Source organism: Myxine glutinosa, chromosome 11 (genome assembly GCF_964187855.1).
Source record: "Myxine glutinosa chromosome 11, kmMyxGlut1.1, whole genome shotgun sequence".
Classification (NCBI taxonomy): domain Eukaryota; kingdom Metazoa; phylum Chordata; class Myxini; order Myxiniformes; family Myxinidae; genus Myxine; species Myxine glutinosa.
Window position 1 is genome coordinate 96,045,001 of NC_136271.1, and position 18,804 is coordinate 96,063,804.

General features: G+C 48.4%; 1 long non-coding RNA gene across 1 annotated transcript in view; it reads left to right on the top strand.

Moving 5' to 3' along the window:
• LOC144894310 (uncharacterized) overlaps nucleotides 1–18,804 on the top strand; it is a 227,336-nt gene that overhangs the window by 18,966 nt on the left and 189,566 nt on the right. The window contains exon 2 of the long non-coding RNA XR_013625000.1: nucleotides 17,252–17,288. This is a non-coding gene — a long non-coding RNA (uncharacterized LOC144894310). The remainder of the gene's footprint in view (nucleotides 1–17,251; nucleotides 17,289–18,804) is intronic.

Sequence of the window (18,804 nt, forward strand, 5' to 3'; positions counted from 1 at the left end):
AACCATTGATTTTTAGTTTCCTTATGCTATAACCTTTCCAAAAATGTATAGGTTTGCTCATCTACCATGATTTTGAATGAAATATAATTTATTGACATAGTGAACCTGACTAATAGCTTTGAGGCCTGTTTAGTTAGGCCCATGCTGTCTTTCTCTCTCACACAGGTTTATTTCAACTCGAATTCGATATATCATGTCATTTTTAACAGTTGCTAACATAGTTTTAGACTCGGTTGAAAAAAAACGGGAAGAGAATCCCATGAAAGTTTCCGTTTATAGAACGATATGATTTCTCAAAGGCCTGTAAAATAAAGCCCATTCATTGCGTCACCCTCATGATTTTATCTCGAATTCACCATCTGGTTTAATTTTTATCGATGGTTTTAGACTCGGTGTCAGAAATAATTGAGAACATTCACGCACACGGGAAAATGCAGAGATATATTTAGAACAATCGCGCCACGATGATACACGAAAATACACAGCCTAAAATAAGTCGGGGTAAATGTCGACATATATTTAAAATTCGCTTTTTCTTTTCCGTTAAGATATATTACTTTTACTTTTGATGACGGTCGTCACAAAAACGACATATATTTCTTCGTTCTTATTTCATTCAACATTATTATCCGGAAGTAAAATATGTTTCAGGAAATTACCGAGAGATATTTCTTGGTTTTTTTTTTATTAGTTATGTGCGCATACACTTTAAATAGGTTTATTTGAAATCTTGTTTATTTGAAATTTTCACAATGTAATTTACTTGCCATTTGTCATTTGATGATTACGAGACACTTCCTCTTGAGGATCGTGACAATTCATGCGTTTCGTGGAAACTTCCATTTCCAAAATGAATGAGACGATCGATGAAGAACGCAGACTTGAACATGATGCAGCAAGAAAACGAATGAGATGGGTAAACGAGTCCGTCGACGAACGTCAATGCAAACTTGAACATGATGCAGCAAGAAAAAGAACTAGACGGGAAAAAGCCGATTGGAGAGGCGAGTGAAGAGCGATTGGAGAGGTGAGTGAGGAGCGATTGGAGAGGCGAGTGAGGAGCGATTGGAGAGGTGAGTGAGGTGCGATTGGAAAGGCGAGTGAGGCGTGATTGGAGAGGAGTGTGAGGAGGTATTGGAGAGGAGTGTGAGGAGATATTGGAGAGGAGTTTGAGGAGGTGTTGGGGAGGAGTGAGGAGGTATTGGAGAGGAGTGTGAGGAGGTATTGGAGAGGAGCAAGGGGTTGGAGAGTGAGGGCCGATTGGAGAGGAGTGTGAGGGCCGATTGGAGAGGAGTGTGAGGACCGATTGGAGAGGAGAGTGAGGGCCGATTGGAGAGGAGAGTGAGGGCCGATTGGAGAGGAGAGTGAGGAGAGATTGGAGAGGAGAGATTGGAGAGGAGAGTGAGGAGAGATTGGAGAGGAGAGTGAGGAGAGATTGGAGAGGAGAGTGAGGAGAGATTGGAGAGGAGAGATTGGAGAGGAGAGTGAGGAGAGATTGGAGAGGAGAGTGAGTCGCGATTGGAGGGGAGTGTGAGGGGTTGGAGAGGAGTGTGAGGGGTTGGAGAGGAGTGTGAGGGGTCGGAGAGGAGTGTGAGGGGTCGGAGAGGAGTGTGAGGGGTCGGAGAGGAGTGTGAGGGGTCGGAGAGGAGTGTGAGGGGTCGGAGAGGAGTGTGAGGGGTCGGAGAGGAGTGTGAGGGGTCGGAGAGGAGTGTGAGGGGTCGGAGAGGAGTGTGAGGGGTCGGAGAGGAGTGTGAGGGGTCGGAGAGGAGTGTGAGGGGTCGGAGAGGAGTGTGAGGGGTCGGAGAGGCGTGTGAGGGGTCGGAGAGGAGTGTGAGGGGTCGGAGAGGAGTGTGAGGGGTCGGAGAGGAGTGTGAGGGGTCGGAGAGGAGTGTGAGGGGTCGGAGGGGAGGGTGAGGGGTCGGAGGGGAGGGTGAGGGGTCGGAGGGGAGTGTGAGGGGTCGGAGGGGAGTGTGAGGGGTCGGAGGGGAGTGTGAGGGGTCGGAGAGGAGTGTGAGGGGTCGGAGAGGAGTGTGAGGGGTCGGAGAGGAGTGTGAGGGGTCGGAGAGGAGTGTGAGGGGTCGGAGAGGAGTGTGAGGGGTCGGAGAGGAGTGTGAGGGGTCGGAGAGGAGTGTGAGGGGTCGGAGAGGAGTGTGAGGGGTCGGAGAGGAGTGTGAGGGGTCGGAGAGGAGTGTGAGGGGTCGGAGAGGAGTGTGAGGGGTCGGAGAGGAGTGTGAGGGGTCGGAGAGGAGTGTGAGGGGTCGGAGAGGAGTGTGAGGGGTCGGAGAGGAGTGTGAGGTGTCTGAGAGGAGTGTGAGGTGTCTGAGAGGAGTGTGAGGTGTCTGAGAGGAGTGTGAGGGGTCGGAGAGGAGTGTGGGGTCGGAGAGGAGTGCACAGTGGGCTGGAGCCTGGAAATTACCAAAAATGGACTCTTATCAGGCATCAATGGCTCTGAGTGCTTCAGAAACTAGAAAAAAAATCCAGTTTAACAAAAAAAAAAGTAAGTCAAAAGCTCAACTCCAAGAAAAATGGTGAACGTTAGAAGATCGGCAATATTTCAATTTCGCGATAACCTTAGCTCAATGGTTTCGCGGAAACTGTATTTTGCCAATAAATCTGTCAAAGGCTAAGAAAATGACAAAATTATGCCCATTAAACCTAATTCTTTCATACTAAACCATAAATGTACCAAGTTCACTGAATCTAATCAAATATTAGGCTGTACAGCCTTCAAGTGCCAAAAATTTGAGGTTTTCGGTCAAAATTTTTGCCCATTTTTGATTATTTACCCATAAAATCGATGTTTTTTCCACCCAAAATTTGCCGCATATCTGTAAAAATTTCAAAATGCCACAAGCCAGATTTACTCCAGTGTATATTTTCTGAAAATATAGGTCTCAGTGCCTTAGAAAATGCATATATTGTGAAATCTGACTTGTGGCAATGAGAAAAAATGAATTTCACACAAAAGTCAATTTTCGAAAATCTATTGCAAGCCGTTTCCGGGGCGTCTATTTCCATTTTAACATTTTCTTGAATAATTTGAGTTTGAATCAAGTTCTAGGGCTAAAATTTCACACTGGGAAGTTTTTTGACCTGGGAAATCCAAAAATGCAATCAGATTTACCCCTAAATCAACCCTTTTCATGTTGCCCAAATGCCCAAATATGGTAATTTGGGCCCAGACCCCTCAAAATCAAAGTTTAAAAACAAATTTTTTCTCGTTGTAATAAGCTTAGTAATACGCTTCTAACGAGCCCTCAACCACTATCAGGGGATTATTTTAAGCCAAGATATACCCGAAAATGTGTTTTGAGCCCGAAATGCCCAAATATGGTAATTTGGGCCCAGACCCCTCAAAAATCAAAATTTAAAAACAAATTTTTTCCCATTGTAATAAGCTTAGTAATACGCTTCTAACGAGCCCTCAACCACTATCAGGGGATTCTTTTAAGCCAAGATATACCCGAAAATGTGTTTTGAGCCCGAAATGCCCAAATATGGTAATTTGGGCCCAGACCCCTCAAAATCAAAATTTAAAAACAAATTTTTTCTCGTTGTAATAAGCTTAGTAATACGCTTCTAACGAGCCCTCAACCACTATCAGGGGATTCTTTTAAGCCAAGATATACCCGAAAATGTGTTTTGAGCCCGAAATGCCCAAATATGGTAATTTGGGCCCAGACCCCTCAAAATCAAAATTTAAAAACAAATTTTTTCTCGTTGTAATAAGCTTAGTAATACGCTTCTAACGAGCCCTCAACCACTATCAGGGGATTATTTTAAGCCAAGATATACCCGAAAATGTGTTTTGAGCCCGAAATGCCCAAATATGGTAATTTGGGCCCAGACCCCTCAAAATCAAAATTTAAAAACAAATTTTTTCTCGTTGTAATAAGCTTAGTAATACGCTTCTAACGAGCCCTCAACCACTATCAGGGGATTATTTTAAGCCAAGATATACCCGAAAATGTGTTTTGAGCCCGAAATGCCCAAATATGGTAATTTGGGCCCAGACCCCTCAAAATCAAAATTTAAAAACAAAATTTTTCTCGTTGTAATAAGCTTAGTAATACGCTTCTAACGAGCCCTCAACCACTATCAGGGGATTATTTTAACCCAAGATATTGAGATATTTCCAATATTTCACCCTCTCAGCCCACTGTGGAGTGTGAGGGGTCGGAGAGGAGTGTGAGGGGTCGGAGAGGCGTGTGAGGGGTCGGAGAGGCGTGTGAGGGGTCGGAGAGGAGTGTGAGGGGTCGGAGAGGAGTGTGAGGGGTCGGAGAGGAGTGTGAGGGGTCGGAGAGGAGTGTGAGGGGTCGGAGAGGAGTGTGAGGGGTCGGAGAGGAGTGTGAGGGGTCGGAGAGGAGTGTGAGGGGTCGGAGAGGAGTGTGAGGGGTCGGAGAGGAGTGTGAGGGGTCGGAGAGGGGTGTGAGGGGTCGGAGAGGGGTGTGAGGGGTCGGAGAGGGGTGTGAGGGGTCGGAGAGGGGTGTGAGGGGTCGGAGAGGGGTGTGAGGGGTCGGAGAGGAGTGTGAGGGGTCGGAGAGGAGTGTGAGGGGTCGGAGAGGAGTGTGAGGGGTCGGAGAGGAGTGTGAGGGGTCGGAGAGGAGTGTGAGGGGTCGGAGAGGAGTGTGAGGAGGTATTGGAGAGGAGTGTGAGGAGGTATTGGAGAGGAGTGTGAGGAGGAGTGGGTTTGGAGAGGCGTGAGGGTGGAAAGGGGAGAGGAGTGAGGGGTCGCATATTATGTGAAATAAATAAATTGTGTTCATTTCACCATTTGTGGATCTGATGAATTGCCAGTAACCATTTTGTAAAAATGAATATGTAGCATCGAACTCAATATGTTGAAATGTCACACACGTCCATGCCCGTGGGATTTCCACGGGTGACCACTATATTTTTTTAAAATCGCGGCACGGCCGGTCACACACCGCCTAAAATACCAGATGGGAAAATGGCGAGATATATTTAAAATTAGTGGCGGACTTTTCCATTTGATGATAATCGTCACGATTAAATATTTAATTTATACGTCGTCACAATAAAGTGGAGAGAGAGAGGGGCATAGCTTCGTTCACGTATCGCCACAGTCAGGAAATTGTCGACAGATATTTCTTCGTTATTATTTCATTCATCATTATTATACGGAAGTAAAGGTAATCCTGTTAAAACTGGCATTCATTCCAGCGAGGGGTTGGAGAGGAGCTAGGGGTTGGAGAGGAGCTAGGGGTTGGAGAGGAGCTAGGGGTTGGAGAGGAGCTAGGGGTTGGAGAGGAGCGAGGGTTTGGAGAGGAGCGAGGGTTTGGAGAGGAGCGAGGGTTTGGAGAGGAGCGAGGGTTTGGAGAGGAGCGAGGGTTTGGAGAGTGAGGAGCGAGGGTTTGGAGAGTGAGGAGCGAGGGGTTGGAGAGTGAGGAGTGAGTGGAGAGGCGAGTGAGGAGCGATTGTAGAGGCGAGTGAGGAGCAATTGGAGAGGCAAGTGAGGCGCGATTGGAGAGGAGTGTGGTGAGGAGTTGGAGAGGAGCGAGGGGTTGGAGAGGGGCTAGGGGTTGGAGAGGAGCGAGGGGTTGGAGAGTAAGGGCCGATTGGAGAGGAGTGTGAGGGATTGGGGAGGAGTGTGAGGGATTGGGGAGGAGTGTGAGGGATTGGGGAGGAGTGTGACGGATTGGAGGGGAGTGTGACGGATTGGAGGGGAGTGTGAGGGATTGGAGGGGAGTGTGAGGGATTGGAGGGGAGTGTGAGGGATTGGAGGGGAGTGTGAGGGATTGGAGGGGAGTGTGAGGGATTGGAGGGGAGTGTGAGGGATTGGAGGAGGGTGTGAGGGATTGGAGGGGAGTGTGAGTGATTGGAGGGGAGTGTGAGGGATTGGAGGGGAGTGTGAGGGATTGGAGGGGAGTGTGAGGGATTGGAGGGGAGTGTGTGGGATTGGAGGGGAGTGTGTGGGATTGGAGGGGAGTGTGTGGGATTGGAGGGGAGTGTGTGGGATTGGAGGGGAGTGTGTGGGATTGGAGGGGAGTGTGAGGGATTGGAGAGGAGTGTGAGGGATTGGAGAGGAGTGTGAGGGATTGGAGAGGAGTGTGAGGGATTGGAGAGGAGTGTGTGGTATTGGAGAGGCGTGAGGGTGGAGAGAGGAGAGTGTCAGGTGGAGAGGAGTGAGGGGTCACATATTATGTGAAATAAATAAATTGTGTTCATTACACCATTTCTGGATCTGATGAATTGCCAGTAACCATTTTGTAAAATTGAATGTGTCGCATCTAAATCAAGATGTCCAAATGTCACACACGTCCATGCCCGTGGGATTCCCACGGGTGACCCCACTAGTATATATATAATATATATTGTTACGGACCGCGGATAAGGTGTTGATTTGCCGAGCGGATGGCGGCCGCGGCCCGAACTATTAACAATGATTAAGACCCGATTCCTTAAACGTGGGCCAAATCGTGCCACAGATATTCAATGGGGAAAAGACAAAGGTGACACGGATGTGAAGAAGGGGAAGACAGAAGTAGGAAATACGAATATAATTTATTTGCTATTTACAACCAAAAGAAACCAAGGAGAAGGAAGGATCTTCATTTCAACAATATTGATAGATAAAGGTGATATAATATAACAAATATCATGAAACATTTTTATTTTGTAGTCCATTGTATAATTTAAATAAACATAAATGCAAATTTCGCATGTGGAAAAAGTAAGTACACCCTTGGCTCTAATAGGTGGTATTGCCGCCTTTGGCAGAAACAACCTCAAGTAGGCGTTTCTTATAAATGTCTACCAGTCTCCGACATCGACTGGGAGAAATTTTTGCCCACTCCTCCATGCAGAATTCTTTCAGCTGTGCGATGTTTCAGGGGTTTCTTGCATGCACAGCTCGTTTCAAATCCCCCCACAACGTCTCGATGGGATTTAGATCCGGGCTTTGACTTGGCCATTCCAGAACCCTCCATTTCTTTCTTTTCAGCCATTCCTTGGTGGATTTACTGGTATGCTTAGGGTCATTGTCATGTTGCAAGGTCCACCTTCGGTTGAGCTTCAAATTTCCGACAGATGGCCTCACATTATCCTCAAGCACTCTCTGGGACAATGAAGAATTCATCGTGGATTCTATGATGGTGAGCTGCCCAGGCCCTGATGCAGCAAAGCTGCCCCAAACCATAATATTTCCACCACCATGCTTTACAGTTGGTATCAGGTTATTGTGGTCAAATGCTGTCTTTGATTTTCGCCAAACATGTCTTCTGGTACTGTGGCCAAATAGCTCTACCTTTGACTCATCTGTCCAGAGCACATTGTTGCAGAAGTGCTGGTCTTTGCCTTGGTGTTCATTGGCAAACTTTAGTCTTGCCCTGATGTTCTTTCTTGACAGCAAAGGTTTCCTCCTGGCACACCTCCCATGTAGATCACAGCCTCTTTCTAATGGTAGACTCGTGCACTTTGACATCATCAGTGGCAAGAGCTACCTGTAGGTTCCGTGATGACATTCTGGGGTTCTTCGAGACTTCTTTCAGCATCTTGCGGTCTGCTCTCGGGCTGAACTTGCTGGGGCGGCCTGGCCTGAACAAGTTGGCAGTTGTTTGGAATCTTCTCCACTTGTAGATGATCTTCCGGACAGTCGAATGATTGATTTCAAATTGTTTGGAGATCTTTTCAAATCCCTTCCCAGACTCATAGGCATTTATAACCTTCTTTCTGAAAGCCTCAGAGAGTTATTTTGATCGAGGCATGGTGACGCCGCACTCTTCAACAACAAAGAGCAAACCAAACTAAATGTCTGAGGTTTAAATAAGACAGGTTCCTCCAAGATCCTCTCCAACGATGTTCTAATCATTTGCACCTGAGCTGGCGCACCTGATTCTAATTTTAGGTATTTGAAGTTGTGATAAATGTAGGGGTGTGCTTACTTTTTCCACATGCGAAATTTGCATTTATGTTTATTTAAATTATACAATGGACTACATAATGTAAATGTTTCATGATATTTGTTATATTATATCACCTTTATCGATCGATATTGTTGAAATGAAGATCAAATAGCTGTATGTTGAAATATGTTGAAAAAGTCAAAACTTTACATGGGGTCTACTTACTTTTTCTGGGGTGGTCCACAATTTTTATTTTTTTTAATGTCATGGTCTCACCCTCCAGAACTGTTCCAATACCTAATAAACACTGCTGGTGAAATAAAAATGAAATTGAATAATATTTATGGGTAGCTCATAGTCATCAAAGTTTCCCCATATGGTCTTACACTAACGTCTTACAATATCATGGACACTAACAGTTTCTGATTGTCGCATACTTTTGCAGGAATTTTAAGTTGAGTTATGAATACCCTGCATGCCTTGTTGATGTTTTATGAAGGAAAATATGCTTTGAGGGGTCTTTGCAGTATTAGGCTGGCTGGAGCATGTGTGTTAATTGAACAAGGACTGGACACCGAACTGCTATTTCTTGCTTGTCGCCACCACATACTTGAAATTGTGATTGGAGCAGTGTTTGTGAGCTGCATGGGGCCCTCCTCTGGACCAGAGATCTTAATCTTTAAACGATTCCAGGCTCGCTGGGAATTTCTGGATCAGGATAACTTTGATAATGCAACCACAAATGAATTGGTTGGTGAATCCCTTTCTGATATCAAGGATGATGTTCTGCTTTTCGTTGGGAGTCAGCTTGCTGAAATCCAGCCAAGAGATGATTATCGGGAATTATTGGAACTGTGTGTAATCTCTCTGGGTGGAGTTCCTGCAAAAGGAGTCTGGTTCATGGCCCCAGGACCCATGCACCATGCCCGTTGGATGTCAAAGGTCTTCAAGAAGTTCTGTCACTCAAGCTTTTGGGTCTCACTATCTGCCATGATCTTTCCTGGGAAAACCACATTTCAAATCTGGCCTCCAAAGCCAGTCGCCGACTGGGCATCCTCCGTCGTGCGAAGTCCTTCCTTGGCACACCTGAGCTCCTCACCACATACAAGGCTTTCATCCGCAGCTCAATGGAATACTGCTCTCCCCTCTGGGCTGGTGCTCCTGCCTCACACCTAGCTCGTCTTCACGCTGTTGAAACCAAAGCGTTCAGAATCATTGGAATCTCCCGCGATGAAGCTAACTCCAATGGCCTCTCACTCACTCACTGCAGGCAGGTTGGTGGTCTTTCCGTCTTCTACCGACTCCTCTCTGGCCTTGCCCCCCCCCCCCCCCAGCTCTCTCTGGGCTCTGTCCCGCAAATATTCCTACAGGTCGCACAAGATCTGCCTGCAACCCTCTTATGGTTAAACTGCCAAAATAAAGACTCTCTGCTCACCTTCACTCCTTCATTCCTCTTTTCTCCAACCTCTGGAACAAACTCCCTCACTCTATTCAATCCCACTCCACCCTCCAGGTCTTAAAGCAGCTGTTCACCACCATCTCTTATCTTCCCCCATCCAAAACCTTGATCTTTTCTACCCCCGCTAATTTCACACCAATTCCACATTTTTGAAATACCAACTTCTGTCCTGGAAGTCCTTGTTGTCCCTGTGTTTTATACTTCTCCCATCCCCGCCCCCCTTCCCACGCCTCCTCCCCCCAAGCCCTCTCCCTCCCACACATCTCCCTGCTCTCAAATGTTGTGTTTTTGTGCTTCCCCTTCTCTCCCCATCTTGTCTTCCGCTCCCTCTTTTTATATATTTTGTTTGTCTGGTTGATTTGTTTGTGAAGTAAATGTTTGCGCTTTCACGAGCCTCGATTCTGTATACAAAAGGTCATCTATAGCCTGAAGGTTTGGATGTGCAGAAGTCAGCTCAAACTCACTAGCAAAGACTAGAAAGGACTGAGAGACATTGCCATCTTCACCATCCATCACAGATGACGGATTGTAATATATACTGTAAACCAGAGATCTTGTTTGTTAAAAGTATTATCATTATGTTAGTATGATTTGGCATACAACAACAGGCATTTTAAGGCCATTTTCCCTGCAAGAGCGGGGGTTAGCCTTGCGGTCCCCATGACAATGTTCTCCATTTTGCCCTATTTTCTGCATCTCCCCTTGTTAACCCCCTTGCCCGCATTTCTTCTTCGACCATCTTTAGCCAAGTCTTTCTTGGTCTTCCCCGTCCTCTATTTCCTTCTACATTCATTTCCATCACTCTTTTCAACCAGTCACTTTCATCCTTCCTCAACACATGACCAAACCATCTCAACCTGTTTCTCTTCACAGCATCCATCACAGGCTCTATTCCCATCATCTTTCGCAATTCATCATTTGTCTTCCTCTCTCTCAACGATACTCCACACATCCACCGAACCATTCGCATTTCCACCCTTTCCAGCCTTCGTTGCTGCTCTACGTTCATTACCCATGTCTCACTCCCATAAATCATAACACTTCTCACACATGCAGCACACACCTTTCCCTTCAGCTTCAATGACACTCCCCTCCTCGTCAGCACGCCACTCAGTTCCCGAAACTTCTTCCATGCACATCTCACTCGAGCAACCGTTGCCGAGTCTGATCCACCTTCTCCATTCAGCATGTCTCCAAGGTAACAAAATGTTTTCACACCTTCCAGCTTCACGCCATCTCCAAGATCCAACTCAACATTTCCTCCATCTGCAGCTCCCTCTGTGCACACCTTACACTTGAATGTAGCTGCCACACTGGTTAATGACCCTCTGAAACCACTACATTTTTGATGAACCCACTCAGCACACATTGTACATTGAATGGAATTCACTCCGACACCCTTCCTGCACACAGCACACGGCCACTTCCCAGTTCTTTCCACCTCACCACATGCTTTACCACTTGCCATCACCTTCGTTTTCCGATATTCACCTTCAGACCTTTTGTCTCCATACATTCCTTCCACTTGTTCATCTTCTCCTTCAGTCCATCCATACTTTCTGCAATCAACACCAGATCATCTGCATACAACAACTCCCACGGTAAACCCTCCTTTATGTTCTGAGCCAGCACCTCCATCACAGCTACAAAGAGTAGTGGACTTAGTCCCGACCCCTGATGCACTCCCACCTTCACCTCAAACTCACCACTGTTCCCGTCCTTCGTCCTTACAGTTGTGCATGTTCTTTTGTACATTGCCATCACTACTCTGATCAACCATTCCTCCACTCCTAACTTCCTCAATGCCCATGTCACTACTTCACGTGGAACCCTATCGAATGCTTTCTCCAAATCAACAAACCCAAGAAACAACTTCTTCCTCTTCTCCACATACTTCTCCTGCAACTGCCTCACAATAAAAAGTGCGTCTGTCGTTCCTCTTCCTGGCATAAATCCAAACTGCATTTCGTCAATTTTCACTTTCTTCCTTATCCTCCTCTCCAACACCCTTTCCAATACCTTCATTCCATGCTCCAATAACTTTATCGCTCGATACGAGCCACAGTCCAGAGGGTCACCTTTCCCCTTGTATAGAGGGACGAGGGTACTCAGTTCCCAATACACTGGAATGCGGCCTTCTTTCACCACCAGATTGCAGATCTCTGTCATTCTCTTCACACCCCAATTTCCCGCTGCCTTCAACATATCTCCCACAACTCCCGTCGGCCCTCCCGCTTTTCTACTCTTCATTGCTTTTATCGCTTCCTCAACTTCTTTCTCCGTTATCTTCTCTGCCGGTCCTAAAACTAGGTTACTCTCTATGTTGCCATCCCATTCATTCTCTGTATTCAACAGCATTTCCATATATATTTTCCATCTTCCTGTAATTCTATCTGGGTCGACAACGATTTGTCCCACTTCATCCTTCAAGCAACTCACCCCCATCCCATCACACCTCTCTTTCACTATCTGCTTTGCAATCCTGAATACCGCTCTCTGACCCTCTTCCGAATCCAAGCGTTCTCCGAACATTTTCCGACATGCCTCCTGTGCCTTTGCTACCTCTTTCTTTGCAGCCTTCTTGGCTGCCTTATTACTTTCATGCTCTGCCTTTTCTGCCCCCGTACCCTTCGCCTTCTGCCACTCCTTGAACTTATTTCTCTTCATCAATCTTCTTTCCAACCACCATCATCCCACCATTTGTCATGCTGCTCTGTTTTCCAGCAACCATTGAATTTGGTCTAAAATACCTTTATTCATGCAGTATACTGTTTATTCTACCAGGTGAGCACCAGGGGTATTGTCCCTATTTTTGTCCCCCGTCGCACCGCGGAGCGAAAGGGGGACTATGGTTTGTCCGTCCGTGCGTGTGTGCGTGCGTGCATAAGCGAAGGACCGCATTCGAATTTGGTGTGTGGGTGCAACCCACGTCAAAATCCAAGATGGCCGCCGCCATGTATGTCTGAACCTTGTGAGTGGAATATCTTGAAAAATAATCGAAGTACCAACTTCTAATCTGGTGTGTGGTTGTATCTAGGCATAAGGAAGAACCCTATTGAAAATTGGGTCACCACGTCAAAATCCAAGATGGGCGCCACCATATATATGTCTGAACCTTGTCAGCGAAATATCTTGAAAAATAAACGAAGTACTCACTTCTAATCTGGTGTGTGGGTGTATCTACGCATAAGGAAGAACGCTATTGAAAATTGGGTCGCCACGTCAAAATCCAAGATGGCCGCCGCCATGTATGTCTGAACCTTGTGAGTGGAATATCTTGAAAAATAAGCGAAGTACCAACTTCTAATCTGGTGTGTGGGTGTATCTAGGCATAAGGAAGAACGCTATTGAAAATTGGGTCGCCACGTCAAAATCCAAGATGGCCGCCTCCATGTATGTCTGAACCTTGAGTGAAATATCATATCATAGCATGTTTTCTGCGTCTCCCACTTTGTCAACTGGCATCACTTCCCCGACGGAGGACCTCGGCGTAACGCTTGTTAAAATTTAGGTCCTGTTCCAATTTTTTAAGTAGTCATAGGTGAAACACCACGAATCATACATTTCACCTTGCTTTTCCCCTGTTATATATATATATATATACTGTATATTGTTGCGAATATGGAATTTGACCTCCATATCCGCTTGTAAATATTCCCCTATCTTCTCCGATACTCCCCAACTCTCCCCTTACCCCATTCCCTAGTCCCATTGTCTGTAAACAACACCCATTAGAGCCGATCTTCCCCTTCATTCCCCCATTAAATGTCGTGCCCAGGTCCCCCGCACCACACGTAGACAATTATAGGACATCTTGCTAGTTATTCTTAATCTATGTCAGTTAAGGACTTGTTTCCATTAATTATGACTCTTCGTTGCACCAGAATGTGATGATATGGCACCAGTAGGAGTTTAGGACCTTCCCATACCTCCCCGCATCTCTTCCCATCATCTCAAGCTCCAACAACAACCACAACAACAGCGGCTTTGCGTCCTCACTCCGGCTCGGTTGGCCGCCATTGAACATGTGCTCGACGGGGTTACCCAGAAGGGGGCTCCCTGTCGGCCCCTCGTCAAGGGCGGAGCCAGTAACCCCCGCACCCAATGAGAAGCCATGGGCCGATGCCATATGGGGCGGAGCTAACGAGCGAGGGCGTGACTCCCCGCCGGATATACGCGGCCCCGCGCCGGACGTGACGTCAGATGCGCCCCGAGCTTGGAAGGACAAGACGCCACCCTCCCGAGCGCTGAGCGACCTCCCCGGCATCTCCACCAAAGTCGCGACCCACGAGCGCTGAGCGACCTCCCCGCATCTGCTGGACACCACCGTACGTGATTCTGTCCCGGAGCCAGGTGCACCTGAGCCATCGCGACCTGCCTCCCCTTTTCATCACCCCCCGTGTGAGTCAGCGTTGTCCCGTTTATCTGTGGTCTGTCTAGGGTTAATATAAGGTTGTGTCTAAGTGCCCACCTTCCTATGTTTCCCTCTTGTCCCTGTAATCTAACCTTTTCCGCCTTAATATAACCTCCTCCGGAGGTCTTGAGAACTGAACCCCTGGTGTCGTATTGTGTCATTATAGCCCAGCCGGGTGTCTTCTCTTTCCTATTGAGCCAGCGTAGCGCGATTAGTTAACATTCGGGCACAATCGGGTAACTTGTACGGATACGGCGGCCATCCCGCTCGGCCCACCATACCATCAAAGTCGTATCTGTAACAATTGGTGTCGAGGAGTGGAATTCGAACCCGGGACTAAATTAGTTAGGCCCAAATTTTGGGAGGGAAAATCGATTCGGAGCGCGTTTCCCGCGCGAAATTATAACGGCGAAATTTCAATTTGTTTTACGAAAATAAAAAAATAAAAACCGAGTTTTGAAAGTCGCGCTATGGCGGATCAAGACGGCTGGGGTCCGGTAGGGGAGAGTGAAGCAGGGTCGGTCCAGGACCAAATTGAGGGACATGAGGGACATGAGGAGAGCGAAACAGCGGGGGTAGCAGACGCGCGAAATTGCGCCTCGCACATAGCTACGGCGGCCGCACCCGCTGCACAAGTGGGAGGGATGGCCCAGATGCAGGTCCTCATGGAGCAATTTATGGCGCAAATGCAGGCGTCCCTCAAACTGCAGAGTAACCAATTGGGGAACCGGATGGATGCTCAGAGTGAGCAAATGAGGGTTGATAGTGAGCGGTTGGGAAACCAAATGGGGGTAATGAGGGACGAAGCGAGGGCTCAGAGTGAGCAAATGGGGGTAATGAGGGACGAAGCGAGGGGTACCAGTGAGGGATTAGACAATAATTTTAAGGGATTAGACAATAATTTTAAGGGATTAGACATGAAATTTGGGGAATTAGACGATAGATTAGGGGAAATACAGGAGGGGTTAACGGGGGTAGAAAACAGAATGGCCGCTCAAGAGAATCAAATGGAAGGGATGCAAAAAGGGTTAGAGGGGTTAGAAAACACCATGGAAGGCAAATTGAGGGACATGAGGGACCAAGCGGAAAGGGAAGTTAACCAAATGGGGCAGCAGATAGAGGGGGTCAGAATGGGGGTAGAAACCAAACTGGATGCTCACAGGGAGGAAATGGAGCAGATGAGGGTGGCATCTGGGCAGGAGATGCAAGTGATGGGAGAGCAGATCAGAAGAGGAGTGAGTGAGGAGGTCGGAGGAGTGCGCGAGGAGGTGAGGCACTGTGAGGAGCACATGGAAAAGGAGGTGAGAAAGGGGACTGTAAAGTTACAAGGGGGCATAGAGGACCTGACGCAGGAGGTGGAGCAGCTGACGGTGGGACAGACGGAGTTAGTGGAGCAGGTTCAAAGGAACACTGCGGTATTAGGAGGGTTAAAAGCGACACAAAACGACATAAAAAACGACTTGATAGCGACAAAGAGGGAATGTCAGATGGTACGTGAGGGACTGACAACGAGGTTGGACGAGGTGATAGAGGTAATGGAGACGAAGGACCGGCAGGTGAGGACGCACCTGGAAACGGTCAAGGTAGCCTTAGAGGATGAGCTTGAGGAGACGTACCGGGGAATAAAAGAGGTGAGGCACAAATTAGAAGAAGTGGAAGAAGGGGTGAGCGAAATTAAGAAGCGACGGAGAGGGGATAACAAAGAGATAAAAGAGGAGATAAAAGAATTGGTCCAAAGTCTGTGTTTGGATCGTGATGATGTGCTCATTAACCGGATGAGGGATTCGCAGGTGATGGAGGAGAAGCGAAGAGGAAGAGGACCCGGTGTAAGTGGTGACCAATATGGTCGTGCGTATGATGCGCCAGGGGATTTAAGAAGCTTGGGGGTCGAGATGGACCCGGGTGTTCGTGAGAGGCCGTTGGTGAAGTGTGCGACAGGTCTGGTGTGCGAAAGAGGAGGTGTGCGAGAAAGTCCGACTCTGGGGTGTGTGAGGAAAAAGTGCGTGCCAAGGAGTAGTGAGGGTGCTGGCGAGAGTGAGTCGGTCGTAGCGCGTGTGCGAGGGAGCACATGGAAGCGCGGTGTGGTAAGTGTTACAGAGGGTGTGACGGGAGAGTGTGCGCGAGAAAGGTGTGTGACGGACAGGTGCATGAGGAAAGAGTGCGCTGTCAGAAGTAAGGAAGAGTGTCCACCTGTGGTGAGTGTTACAGAGGGTGTAACGGGAGAGTGTGCGCGAGAAAGGTGTGTGACGGACAGGTGCATGAGGAAAGAGTGCGCTGTCAGAAGTAAGGAAGAGTGTCCACCTGTGGTGAGTGTTACAGAGGGTGTAACGGGAGAGTGTGCGCGAGAAAGGTGTGTGACGGACAGGTGCATGGGGAAAGAGTGTGCTGTCAAGAGTAAGGGTGAGTGCGTTGTCACGAGTGGAGGTGAAAGTAGTGAGAGTGACATGGAGCGTGAGTTAGTTGTGACAGGTGAGCGAGGATGTACACCTGGGATGGAAGGATGCACACCTGGAATGGTAGAGCGTGAGTGGGAATGCACGCTGGAGTTGGTGGTGAGGCACGTGGTTGGGTGTGCGAATGAGAGCACACCTGTGATTGTCACAGAGGAGGTGACCGAGGAGGGGGCGCGAAGCGGTGTATTGGTGAGGTGTGCGAGCAACGAATGTGTGCCAAAGTGTTCGGTGGTCAGGTGTGTGACCAAGGCTGTGAGTGGAATGGGTGTACCTGGGTGTGTAAGGAACGGTACAAGGAGAATGGGAACAGCTGCATGTATGAGCAAGGAACGGGCTGCGGGGTGTAAGCATGCAGGTGAAGCATCGACGTTACACGGGTTAAAGGTCAGGTCGACTTTTAGCCGAAGCGGGCCCTCGGTGCGTGCCGGGCTTCGCGTGCCGCGAGAACCAGCGGGGATCCGAGCCACGGCGGGTTCGAAAGGACCGCCGTGCGCGACCCACGCTGGGCCTCGCTTTGAACGGCCGCGTCCGTGCTCCAATAAGCGGAGCAGACAGCCCGATAGAAAGAGTCGTCATGGCGACCACTTTTTGTTGAGGCAGTCCGGCAGGTCGAGATCGGGACATTGGATGGCTCCACGCCGAGATGGTGCGTGGGATCTCGGCCCGGGTAAACCTCCTTCCCTGCACCGAATGCCGGACGCACCCAGCCGCGAGCACAAAATAACCAGCATCCATTGCTTGGCTTTACGAAGCCGGGCTTTGGACAGGAATTGGCGCACCGAGAGGCAGTAGTGAGTAGACTGGGTGATGAGGTTAGTGTTTTGGACCCAAAATTAGAGAAAAACAAAATTTGATGATTGGCAAAGGATTGGCAGTAGTGATTGGCAGATGATGGGCAGTGATTGGCCAAATTTTTGATTTGTTGAAATTTGATGTGCGAAATTGGTAGTGAGAGACCCCCGATGTGGTGGGATGGCAAATCCACCATCCTTCCCATGTGGGGCAAAGGAGCAATAGCTTATGGGGTGTATGGCAGTGAAAACTAGCCCGGGTGGGTTAGGATATGGTGTGTAGGGATCTAGCGAAGATGACATTAGGTAACGTTAAGATTAGTTAGTGACTGATACCTGTAGTGGGGACGCAGGTAGATTAGTATGGATGATAATGACGTGGGAGCGCAATAGTTTAAAGGGACGACTGGGAAGCGCAAGTTTCAGAAGGGAGTAGTTAGCTGAGATGATGCCGTGTGAGTGAGAATTGAACAGGTGTGATTGCACAGGTGTGCAACTGGACAGGTGTGATTGCACAGGTGTGCAACTGGACAGGTGTGTGGAGCAGTGTATGAGTAGTGAGTGAGTGGATCAGCGCGAATGCGCTTGGGGAGAGAAGGGTGCAGGTGGCACCAGGTGTGAGAGCACAGGTGTGCAAGTACAGGTGTGTGGAGAGAGTTGGAGTAAGTGGTACGGAGTGGTGTGCATGGTGCGAAGGTGTGGATGGGGGAAGAGTGGACCCCCTTTCACGAGTACCCGGGGCGGGTAGTGTAAGTGTTAGGTAGAGGGTGCAGGTAAATTGTGGTTGGATATTGGCATTTGTGGTGCGGTTGCAGAATGGTGTTGTGAATGGGTGCATTAGTGTTGTGGAAATGGCTGGGCGTGTAGCCTGTTAGTGTGTGTAGTTGGTTGGGCACTCCACCACTGTGAGGATGTCGGCCAGGTGAGGCCGCAGGTGGGCTCTGGGAGCCGGTAGTTGTGAGTGGGTGCCTGAGGATCCCGGGTGTGGATCGGGCAGCCCAGTGCCAGAGAGGGCACGGAGTGGGGAGAGAGCCAGAGGGCCTTCCCCTGGTAGTTAGGTTAGGGTAAGGAGCAGGTAAGCTCGGAGGCAACTGCAGTGGTGGAGGTGTGCAGGTGGGTAGACCCACTGGGAGAGGTACACGTCGCAGCCCAGAAATTGTACGAGGGCACCGGGAGATGAATCGGGGGAGTGAGACCCCAAATTGAAGAGCACCACAGTTTGGCCAATGGGAATTGGTTTTTAGAACCCATAGTGTAAGAGGGCCAATGGTTTGGCCGGAGAAAGACCCCGGGTAGTGTAAAGTTGTTAAAGTCATTTAGGAGATAGTTAGGATTGATGAACCTGTCGCACCATACGCAGCCACTTACCTGTGGTGATGATGATGACTCCACACCTGTGTTTTCTTTGTTTTGTTGCAGGAGATGAATCGCTGTGTGGATTTGTGAGACGCATCACGACGTGGATGAGACATTGGGGTGATTCCATCTCTCCCTCCCTAGGAGGGACTGATGATGAATTGGTGATGGCAAATTATGATGTTGAGTTGGAGATGGCAAATTTTGATGAAAGTTGAAAATGGCAAATTTGATTGGTTAGGAGGGAGAGAAGACGAATTTGGTATATGGGAGGAACGGGGAAGACAGTAGGGATGTTTGTTGATTTGTAAAGTAGATGTTTATGAGTAGTGTTGTGTTGTGTGGATACAGTAAGGGGTAAGGGAGGGGCCATGTAGGTTACCTGGTGGGGGGGGGGGGGCGTACGATAGGAACGTACCTGTCTCACCTGGTTCCCATGTGCCCCCAGTGTGCATTACCAAAATTG